Source organism: Strix uralensis, chromosome 20 (assembly GCF_047716275.1).
Source record: "Strix uralensis isolate ZFMK-TIS-50842 chromosome 20, bStrUra1, whole genome shotgun sequence".
NCBI classification, from domain to species: Eukaryota; Metazoa; Chordata; class Aves; order Strigiformes; family Strigidae; genus Strix; species Strix uralensis.
In genome coordinates, this window is record NC_133991.1 from 814,585 (window position 1) to 825,674 (window position 11,090).

The 11,090-nt window shown below is 42.3% G+C and overlaps 1 pseudogene; it reads left to right on the forward strand.

Annotated features, from left to right (window-relative positions):
- Positions 1–274: 274 nt before the first annotated feature.
- LOC141952781 (uncharacterized) lies at positions 275–7,618 on the forward strand (annotated as a pseudogene).
- Positions 7,619–11,090: the final 3,472 nt, after the last annotated feature.

An 11,090-nucleotide genomic window follows, 5' to 3' on the forward strand; every position in this document is an offset into this window, starting at 1 on the left:
AGTGGGGAATGTCCATTCGGACCCATTTTTAGAGGGGGCCATTGAAGCGCGCGACACCCTTAAATTGACATGGAAGACCGAGACCCCTATTTGGGTAGATCAATGGCCCCTACCACTGGAAAAGCTTCGCGCCCTCCAAGAATTAGTTACAGAGCAATTAACAAAAGGGCATATTGTACCTTCTACCAGTCCTTGGAACTCGCCTATTTTTGTCATTAAAAAACAAACCGGCAGGTGGCGCTTGTTCCACAACCTCAGAAAAATTAACGACGCCATGGAAGACATGGGGGCCCTCCAACCAGGACTCCCGTCCCCTACTATGATTCCTCAAAATTGGTGTTTGACTGTTATTGATCTTAAAGATTGCTTTTTCAATATCCCACTGCACCTTGATGATGCTCCTAAATTTGCCTTTTCAGTTCCAAGCATCAACATGCAAGCCTCGTTGCAAAGATACCAGTGGGTTGTGCTGCCACAAGGAATGAAGAATAGTCCTACAATTTGTCAGTGGTATGTAGCTAAAGTACTTAGTCCTGTTAGAGCCACGATACCTAATGTTTTGTTATATCATTATATGGACGACATCTTGGTGGCCACACAACATCACGAGGTCATGGAGGAAGCTACAGCCCTTGTCACAGCTGCTGTCAACTCGGCAGGCCTCTGTATTGCACCGGAAAAAATTCAAAAAATATCACCTTGGAAGTACTTAGGTTGGCGCATCAGGGCTCAGACTATAGTTCCTCAACCCTTACAGATACAGACAGACACTAGAAACTTGCATGATGTACAGAAATTGTTGGGAACAATCAATTGGGTCCGATTAGCTACCAATTAGCGTGCGCTGATAAGAACTCTGAAGCATAGCAACCAACCAATTTAACACACGCATCTTCTGATTTTCTATAAAAATGAGTATTACATGTAATAAAGTGAGAAGAACTTTGCTTGCATCAAGCCTGTCTCCCGTCTCTCAATCGCGGCACATGACATCACATGGTATGAAATACTCCAATGAAAATTAACTCCATCCTGGTCGAAACTGGGACACTGGACGTGGAGGCCGGGCTGGAGGCAGGCGGGCCAGGCGTTTGTCCGGGCTGGCGAGGGCCAGGCCCCTGTGTTACTGATTTGGTATGTTATTGATTTAATATAGATTAGTATTAATTTGTTTAGTTTTAATAGGAATATAGAAGATATTTAGTAAAAATCACATGCTGCATTTGCACTCTATACAGGAACCAAGGCTACTACGAACTCCCTTGTACAGCCCTGTACCAAGGCCGAAAGAACTGGTCAGAATCACCTAGTAGGAACATTTAGAACTATAGATAACAGGCTTACGATTCAAGATAATCTTACATATAAGGTATTTAATAACCTGAAAGAATGCAGAGAGATGTCAGAATCCAAATTAATGGGAAAATGGGGAAATCGGCTGAAGCAACATGTAAGTTTAAGCCAAGAAACAGTGTCCTCAAGCAATAGGTAATTCCGACAGGGGGAGATCGCGACCACCGACTCATTAACCACTGACTCGCATTACACCCCAGACCCATTTCCAGGTGTTTCTGGACTCTACTGCGCAGAATCGGAAATAGGAGGAGAGTATGATAATGATTTCCAGGAATTGTTATGTTTATGCATGAATACATAATGACTATGTATGAATGAGTTCTATATAAGATGTATGATTTTGGTGCATGGTGTGCGTCGTTGGTGAAAGGATTCACCCGCGCACCCGGCCGTCAATAAAGAAGTGTCTGCTTATCTACATCAAATTGGTGTTGATAAGTTTTATTCCGAGTTTTTCGGTAACAGTTTCTGGCGACCCAGATGGGACCTCGCTGAGAGAGACCGGAGGAGTCGGGGACCTGATTGGTTCCAGCCGGCACCGAGGATTTCTCGGGGATACCCATCGATCCCCGATCCGTAAGGCTCTTCGCGACGTTCCCTGGATTTTGGTAAGACACTTCTTTTGTACTAGGAGTGGGTTAGAGTCCCACCCTAGGAAAGTGGGTTAGAGTCCCACTTGGGAGTGGGTTAGAGTCCCACACAGTGGGTTAGAGTCCCACTGTATAAGTCTGCCTGTCAGACGCGGCGAAAGCTGCGCAGGGTTGGACTAAAGGATCCTAGTGGAATTGGAAGCCTAGGCGTCTGCCCGTAAGGCATAAGCGAAAGCTATTGCAGGGTTGGACAATAGTGGAATGTATGGAATTTGGAGTAATGAAAACCTATATGCTATAGTGTTTTCGATGATATGATAAGGACTCGAGTTGTGGAATTTTATGTTTGTTTAATAGTATACCGGGTTAAGATTAATGGTTGTATAGTGATACGTTATATTCCTGCGTTTAAAGTAATAATTGTGAGGGGGTGTGTGTGTGAGCTTGAGACGTACAAATAAGTACGAAGCGAGTGTGGAGTTCGGATCCGCGGTTCTGTTATCTTGTGAGAGGTGCAGCCGGAGAAGAACGAAGCGGCAGATTTGAGTGATTGTATATTATACTGTGAAGTGAGTAACCATGGCATCTAAGTTAACTCGTTTGTTTAAGAGTAAAAGTGTGGGCAATTTGGCTGCAAATGATAAAATTCCGAAAAACTCCCCGTTAGGATGTTTATTGGCACACTGGGGAGATTTACATGAGGATTTACGAAAAAGTCAGATGATTGGATATTGTAATCATTGGTGGCCTTTGTATACACTGGAGAGTCAGGAGAAATGGCCTGTGCATGGGACATTGAATTATGACACCATCCTGCAGTTAATGCTGTTCTGCAGGAGGGAAGGAAAATGGAGTGAAGTACCATATGTAGATTTATTCTTTTATTTAAGACGAAGAATGGATTGGCAGGAAGAATGTAAGATAACTAGTAAAGATAATTTGGTAATGGCCATGACTTCTGATGATAAGAAGGTGAAAAAGTGTTGTTCTGAATGTACCCATGAAAAGGAGTGTTTAAAGAAAATAACTCCCAAAGAGGATGAAGGACCAGAGTTAGATATATCCCCTCTTAGGAGAGAAAGGAATCAAAAGCCAAGAGAACAGGGAACAGGTGGGGGAACCAGACAGTAGCGGAATAGAGGATGTGGGGGAAGGACCATCAGACATTGTAATGTATACCCCTATTTCTCGGAGAACTCAACAGCCAACACAAACAATCGCTCCCCTGCGGCAGGGAGTTGGAAATGATGGGCCAGTATATGTGAAAGTGCCTTTTTCTGTCACAGACTTGATGGCTTGGAAGCAGGCAGCAGGGATATATAGAGAAGATCCTGAGCGGGTAGGCAGAGTGGTAGACACTATAATTAGGACGCAGAATCCAGATTGGAGTGATTTGCAGGTGATCCTGGATAACTTGCTGGATGATACAGAAAAGCAGATGGTATTAAAGGCTGGCAAAGCACAGGCAGAAGTGGCTGTATTGAGTGGGACAGTGCGTGGAACATTAGAGCAGAATTTTCCGTCTGGGGACCCGCAGTGGAATCCAAATCTTGTGGAACACAGAGAAAGACTGAGCCGGTATCAGAAATGGGTTTTCTATGGGGTTAAACATGCTATGCCTAAATCTTTGAACTGGTCCAAATTATATGAGGTGAGACAAGATAAGAATGAATCTCCCTCTGCATTCCTGGAGAGACTGAAAGAAGCAGCCAGAAAATACACTGATTTGAGGGTAGAGACAGAGGCAGCTCAAATCCAACTGGCTCTGATCTTTATCGGACAATCGGCACCAGATATAAGAAAGAAACTTCAAAAGCTTGAGGGAGAGGACTCGAGAAGTTTGAATAAAATGCTGGAGGCAGCATGGAAAGTTTATAACAACAGGGAAAAAGAGGAAAGAAAAACCAGAGAAAATAGATTATTGGCTGTAATGACAGGAACAGCAGGCAGAGGAAGAGGTAGAGGGAGAGGACGAGGAGCCAGTGGAAGGGGAGGATTTATGAATTTTGGCAATCGGAATTTTAACACCCCCTTGGGAGTGAATCAATGTGCCTTGTGCAGAGAGGAAGGACATTGGAAAAGAGAGTGTCCTAAAACTGGGAATATTCACCAGGAGATAGCCAGGACAATGGTTTTAGATGACTGACGGGGACCGGAGGGGAGCCCAGCTGAACCTCTGGTTGTAATAAAGCTGGGAGAAAAAGAAGTTAAATTTTTAGTGGATATGGGAGCGACGTTCTCGATGCTTAATACTTGTAAAGGAAAAATTGGAACCGAAACAGCAAATATAGTAGGAGCAACAGGGAGAGAAGAAAATAGGCCATTCCTGCAACCCCTGGATTTGAAGTTTGGAAATAAAATAATTACACCTGAATTCCTGTATGTACCAGAATGTCCGATACCCTTGTTAGGACGGGATTTGTTATCTAAATTGAATGCACAAATTGTTTTTGAGGAAGGAGAACTTTTCTTGAAAATACCTGAGTCGAAAACAGGAGAGATCTTAATGATACAAGAAAAGGTGAAGGAGCAAGAAATTCCACCAGAGGTGGATTCGGCAGTAATCCCTACAGTATGGGACACAGGCATCCCTGGTAAATCGAAATTAGCAGAGCCTGTAAAAATAGATCTAAAAGAAGATGCAGGGACGGTAAAAATTAAACAATATCCAATCAAACCAGAGGTTAGACAGGAGCTGAAGAAGCTGATTGATAAATTTTTAGAGTATAAAATTTTGGAGGAGTGTGAATCTGAGTATAACACTCCTCTTTTACCAGTCAGAAAACCCTCAGGTGAATATAGATTGGTGCAAGACTTGAGAGCAGTAAATCAAATAGTCAAGGACATATATCCTGTAGTGGCAAATCCTTAGACATTGTTAACAGCATTAAAGGAGACTCATGAGTGGTTTACAGTGCTTGATTTGAAAGATGCTTTCTTTTGTATACCTTTGGAGAAGGAAAGCAGAAAACTGTTTGCCTTTGAATGGGAGAATCCACAAACTGGATGAAAGATGCAGTTAACATGGACAAGACTACCCCAAGGATTTAGAAATAGCCCTACAATCTTTGGAAATCAGCTGGCAAGAGAGCTTGAGATCTGGAGACAGGACAAACCAAGGCCTGGACATTTACTTCTACAATATGTGGATGACATACTGATTGCTACGGAAGAGAGGTTTACCTGCATACAGGTAACTATTGACCTTTTGAATTTTCTGGGACTGAATGGGTACAAAGTATCCAGGAAGAAAGCCCAAATAACATGTCAGACTGTTATATACTCGGGCTTTGAGGTTTCAAAAGGACAGCGGCAATTAGGAAAAGATCGTAAAGAAGCCATTTGCAGTATACCTGAGCCGAAAAATATCCATGAGCTCAGAGCGTTTTTGGGAATGACAGGGTGGTGTCGTCTCTGGATCCTGAACTGTGGTCTAATAGCTAAGCCATTGTATGAGGCCCAAAAGAACTCTCCTTTTGTGTGGGGCCCACAACAACAAAGGGCTTTTACAGAGTTAAAGCGTGCCTTAATGTCTGCACCGGCTTTAGGACTCCCGGACCTAACCAAAGATTTTCAGTTGTTTGTTCACGAGAGACAACGCCTAGCACTGGGGGTGCTAACTCAGAAGATAGGAAACTGGAAACGACCAGTCGGATACTTTTCCAAACAACTGGACACAGTGAGTAAAGGGTGGCCAAACTGCCTCCGAGCAGTAGCTGCAGCAGTAATGCTCATACAAGAAGTTCGGAAATTGACTTTGGGAAGAACGATAACAGTCTATGTCCCACACATGGTGATAACTGTTTTAGAACAAAAGGGGGGACATTGGTTATCTCCGAGCCGGATGATGAAATACCAGGTAGTGCTGACTGAACAAGATGACGTGATCTTAAAAACAACTACCCTGGTAAATCCTGCAGTGTTTTTAAGTTCCACACAGGAAGAAGGACAGCTGGAGCATGACTGCTTGGCTACTATCGAGTATGTTTATTCCAGCCGAGAAGATTTGAAGGATGTACCATTGGCACAACCAGACTGGGAATTGTTATACAGACGGCAGCAGTTTTATGGAACAAGGAGTCCGATACGCTGGATATGCGGTAACAACAGACACCACAGTTATAGAAGCAAGAGCACTGGCGAGTACTACATCAGCTCAGAAAGCAGAACTTATTGCTTTAATTCGAGCTCTAGAACTAAGTGAAGAAAAGAAAGTAAATATTTGGACAGACTCTAAATATGCTTATGGGGTAGTACATGTCCATGGAGCTTTGTGGAAAGAAAGAGGATTATTGTCCTCCCAGGGATCGAATATTAAGCACCAAAATGAAATCTTACAATTATTACGAGCAGTTCAAAAACCAGATCAGGTAGCAATCATGCACTGTAAAGCATATCGAGTTGGAAACACAAAGGAAATCGCCGGAAATAATTTTGCCGATCGAACGGCAAGAAAAATAGCAAAGGAGCGAGCATTTCAGATGGCACTAATTCCCTCCAAAACAATAACCCTTCCTAGGGAACAACCAAAATATTCGGAGGAAGATGACAGGTTGCGTCAATTATTAAATGCTAAGAAAAATTTGGCTGGGTGGTGGGTAACCCCTACTAGACAAGTAGTAGTTCCACCCTTTCTAATGAGAGAAATAGTTCAAACCAGACATCAAGAATGTCATTGGGGAGCAGAAGCATTAGTGGCTTCTTTACAAAAACAAGTGGTATCAGTTAAGATGTTAAGTTTGGCTAAAATGATAACTGCAAAATGTAAGGTGTGTTTGAAAAATAATCCAGTGATCAAGAAAAGAGTCCAAATGGGTAGACTAAAATCTGGTACTGAACCTGGAGATTATTGGCAAGTGGGTTTTTCAGAATTACCTAAGCAGAACGGATATTGATACATTCTGGTGGGGGTTGACACTTTTACAGGATGGCCGGAAGCTTTTCCCTGTCACACCACACAAGCAGAAGAGGTAGTAAAGTGGTTACTACGAGAAATAATTCCAAGGTTTGGGGTTCCTATTGGAATTTCCTCTGACAGAGGACCACACTTTGTTGCTGAAATAGTTCAAAATGTTAGCAAAATTTTGGGTATCACTTGGGACTTACATACTTCATGGAGGCCACAATCCAGTGGAAAAGTAGAAAGAATGAATCAGACCTTAAAGAGACAAATAAGTAAAATCTGTCAAGAAACTAATTTGAAATGGCCTCAGGCACTTCCATTGGCATTATTGCGAATTAGGGCACAACCAAAGAGTGGTACCTCAGTCAGTCCTTATGAATTATTGTATGGAAAGCCTTATGAATCCCCAGAACCAAATCCAAACATGCATGTAAAAGGGAAACAAGATGTGTATAACTATTTACTTTCCTTAGGAAAAACTTTGACCCCAATTCGGAGCGCGATAGTGTGGAACAGACCATTATCTCTTGAAAATCCTGTGCATGACTTTCAACCAGGAGACTATGTCTATGTGAAGACGTGGACTTCCGAACCTCTGCAAGAACGCTGGAAGGGACCTTTCCAGATACTGTTGACTACCTTTACTGCTATCGAGATTGCAGAATCAGATGCTTGGATACACTATACTTGGGTGAAGGCGGCACCTACTTCATGGAGGGTTATTAACCGCGACCCAGAGACTTTAAAACTGACTCTGAAACATGTCTAATTTTTCATATCAGTTTGTGATTATTCTCTTTGTATTAGCTTGGCAGGTAGTACTGGTGTTGACTGGTTCGGTGGTGAGGAACAAAAGACAAATAGAAACAGAACAATTGATTAATGTTCCCAGAAAAACCCCTGAAGAAAATCTGATGTTAGGATTGATTAAGGGATTTGCCAATTTGCAGAATGTCACACAGATTACTACTTGTTTACCAATACTGAGGGCGGCAGGTGAATCTATTCCTTGGGGAATCTTAACTATGAATTTGACCAACCTGGAACATAAAAACGAATCCACTTACTGTGAGCAAAGGCCAGTGACTCAATGGTCTGAACAAATAAAGGTTATCAGAAAACAATGGAAAACAATAGGCAGAGAGGCAGAGTGCCTAAAATTATTGAATCATCGGTTTACACCAACGTCTCTTTTAGGATTAGGGTTGGGAGTAGGTCCAGAGCAGGGGTTGTTAGGGTGGTGCTCTTATGATGTACAGATTAAAACCAATGAAAGCAGAATTATCATGGAATGGCAGTGTAGTAAACCGGGACAAGATATACAGAAGGAGGAGCAGTGGGACTTGGTATGGTCTATGTCTATATTTTCTCAGTTTCAGTACATGGCTAGAACCCCCTGGTGTTTTACTTGGGAGGGAAAAGAGTTCGCGGTCCTACCCTCAGTGAACGATGAAAGCACTTCACTGAGGACAAAGGAAGACAAACTAGTGTCATGGTGGAAGTGTGAAAAGGTGTATGATTGCAGCAATACTGATTTACTAATTCAGAGAATTCCTCCTTTGGCGGCGGCTTTAAAATTTGGCTGTTATTGTCGAGGTCTTAAAAATAATCTTAATTTAACCAGTGCATACACACCTAGAAGAGGAACCTTGTTCAGTTGCAGGAAAACTACCCTTCAAAGTCCGGGACATCTAGTTTGGGCATTGAGTGACGGAACCTGGACAACTCAGCTACCATTAGATGGTAAGGTGAGACAGGTTACTTTAGGCATGCCTACATTGTGCCCAATTTGGAAGAAATCAGCATTTAGGGGACTCTTGGAAAATCTAAAATTAAAACGAACCAAGAGATCTGAGACATGATGATGATGATGTATGGAACGAGCCATCAACAGGAGTAAGAATTGGTTGGGCTCTTGAATCTCTTTTGAATCCCATAGCCTCGTATAGAAATAGGGAATGGCTGTATCAATTGACAGGACAGGTAGAAAAATTGGCAAATGTAACAAGGAAGGGGTTCAAAGAATTAAACATGCAGCTGCAGGCAACTTCTAGAATGACTTTACAAAATAGGATGGCACTGGATATGCTCTTACTTAAAGAACATGGAGTATGTGGATATCTCAAGGACACTGTGGACCACTGCTGTATTCACATCCCAAATGTCACTCAGGATGTAGAACACGGTTTAGATTTACTAGGTAAAATTGAAAAAGAAACAGAAAAGATCCGAGAAGATATGTCAGAAGATTGGCTGGGAAAACTTTTTAAAGGGCTAGGATGGAATCTGAGTTTTTGGTTACAATCTATAATTAAAACTCTGTTTCTGTTACTAATTGTCTTTCTGATGATCACGCTGCTTTATAACTGTTTAAAGAAACAGTTTGCCAATAAAATTGCAGTTAATCGCATGATCATGAGAGAGGTTCTGACTATTCTACCAGGGTATAGTCCTAGTGCACCACCAAGGTGTACTGAAGCAAATACTGCAGTTTAGAGTGCTGCAAGATGATGTGAAAGTGTTGAAATGATTTTCAACACTTTCAAAGGGGGGAAATGTTACTGATTTGATATGTTATTGATTTAATATAGATTAGTATTAATTTGTTTAGTTTTAATAGGAATATAGAAGATATTTAGTAAAAATCATATGCTGCATTTGCACTCTATACAGGAACCAAGGCTACTACGAACTCCCTTGTACAGCCCTGTACCAAGGCCGAAAGAACTGGTCAGAATCACCTAGTAGGAACATTTAGAACTATAGATAACAGGCTTACGATTCAAGATAATCTTACATATAAGGTATTTAATAACCTGAAAGAATGCAGAGAGATGTCAGAATCCAAATTAATGGGAAAATGGGGAAATCGGCTGAAGCAACATGTAAGTTTAAGCCAAGAAACAGTGTCCTCAAGCAATAGGTAATTCCGACAGGGGGAGATCGCGACCACCGACTCATTAACCACCGACTCGCATTACACCCCAGACCCATTTCCAGGTGTTTCTGGACTCTACTGCGCAGAATCGGAAATAGGAGGAGAGTATGATAATGATTTCCAGGAATTGTTATGTTTATGCATGAATACATAATGACTATGTATGAATGAGTTCTATATAAGATGTATGATTTTGGTGCATGGTGTGCGTCGTTGGTGAAAGGATTCACCCGCGCACCCGGCCGTCAATAAAGAAGTGTCTGTTTATCTACATCAAATTGGTGTTGATAAGTTTTATTCCGAGTTTTTCGGTAACAGTTTCTGGCGACCCAGATGGGACCTCGCTGAGAGAGACCGGAGGAGTCGGGGACCTGATTGGTTCCAGCCGGCACCGAGGATTTCTCAGGGATACCCATCGATCCCCGATCCGTAAGGCTCTTCGTGACGTTCCCTGGATTTTGGTAAGACACTTCTTTTGTACTAGGAGTGGGTTAGAGTCCCACCCTAGGAAAGTGGGTTAGAGTCCCACTTGGGAGTGGGTTAGAGTCCCACACAGTGGGTTAGAGTCCCACTGTATAAGTCTGCCTGTCAGACGCGGCGAAAGCTGCGCAGGGTTGGACTAAAGGATCCTAGTGGAATTGGAAGCCTAGGCATCTGCCCGTAAGGCATAAGCGAAAGCTATTGCAGGGTTGGACAATAGTGGAATGTATGGAATTTGGAGTAATGAAAACCTATATGCTATAGTGTTTTCGATGATATGATAAGGACTCGAGTTGTGGAATTTTATGTTTGTTTAATAGTATACCGGGTTAAGATTAATGGTTGTATAGTGATACGTTATATTCCTGCGTTTAAAGTAATAATTGTGAGGGGGTGTGTGTGTGAGCTTGAGACGTACAAATAAGTACGAAGCGAGTGTGGAGTTCGGATCCGCGGTTCTGTTATCTTGTGAGAGGTGCAGCCGGAGAAGAACGAAGCGGCAGATTTGAGTGATTGTATATTATACTGTGAAGTGAGTAACCATGGCATCTAAGTTAACTCGTTTGTTTAAGAGTAAAAGTGTGGGCAATTTGGCTGCAAATGATAAAATTCCGAAAAACTCCCCGTTAGGATGTTTATTGGCACACTGGGGAGATTTACATGAGGATTTACGAAAAAGTCAGATGATTGGATATTGTAATCATTGGTGGCCTTTGTATACACTGGAGAGTCAGGAGAAATGGCCTGTGCATGGGACATTGAATTATGACACCATCCTGCAGTTAATGCTGTTCTGCAGGAGGGAAGGAAAATGGAGTTGTTA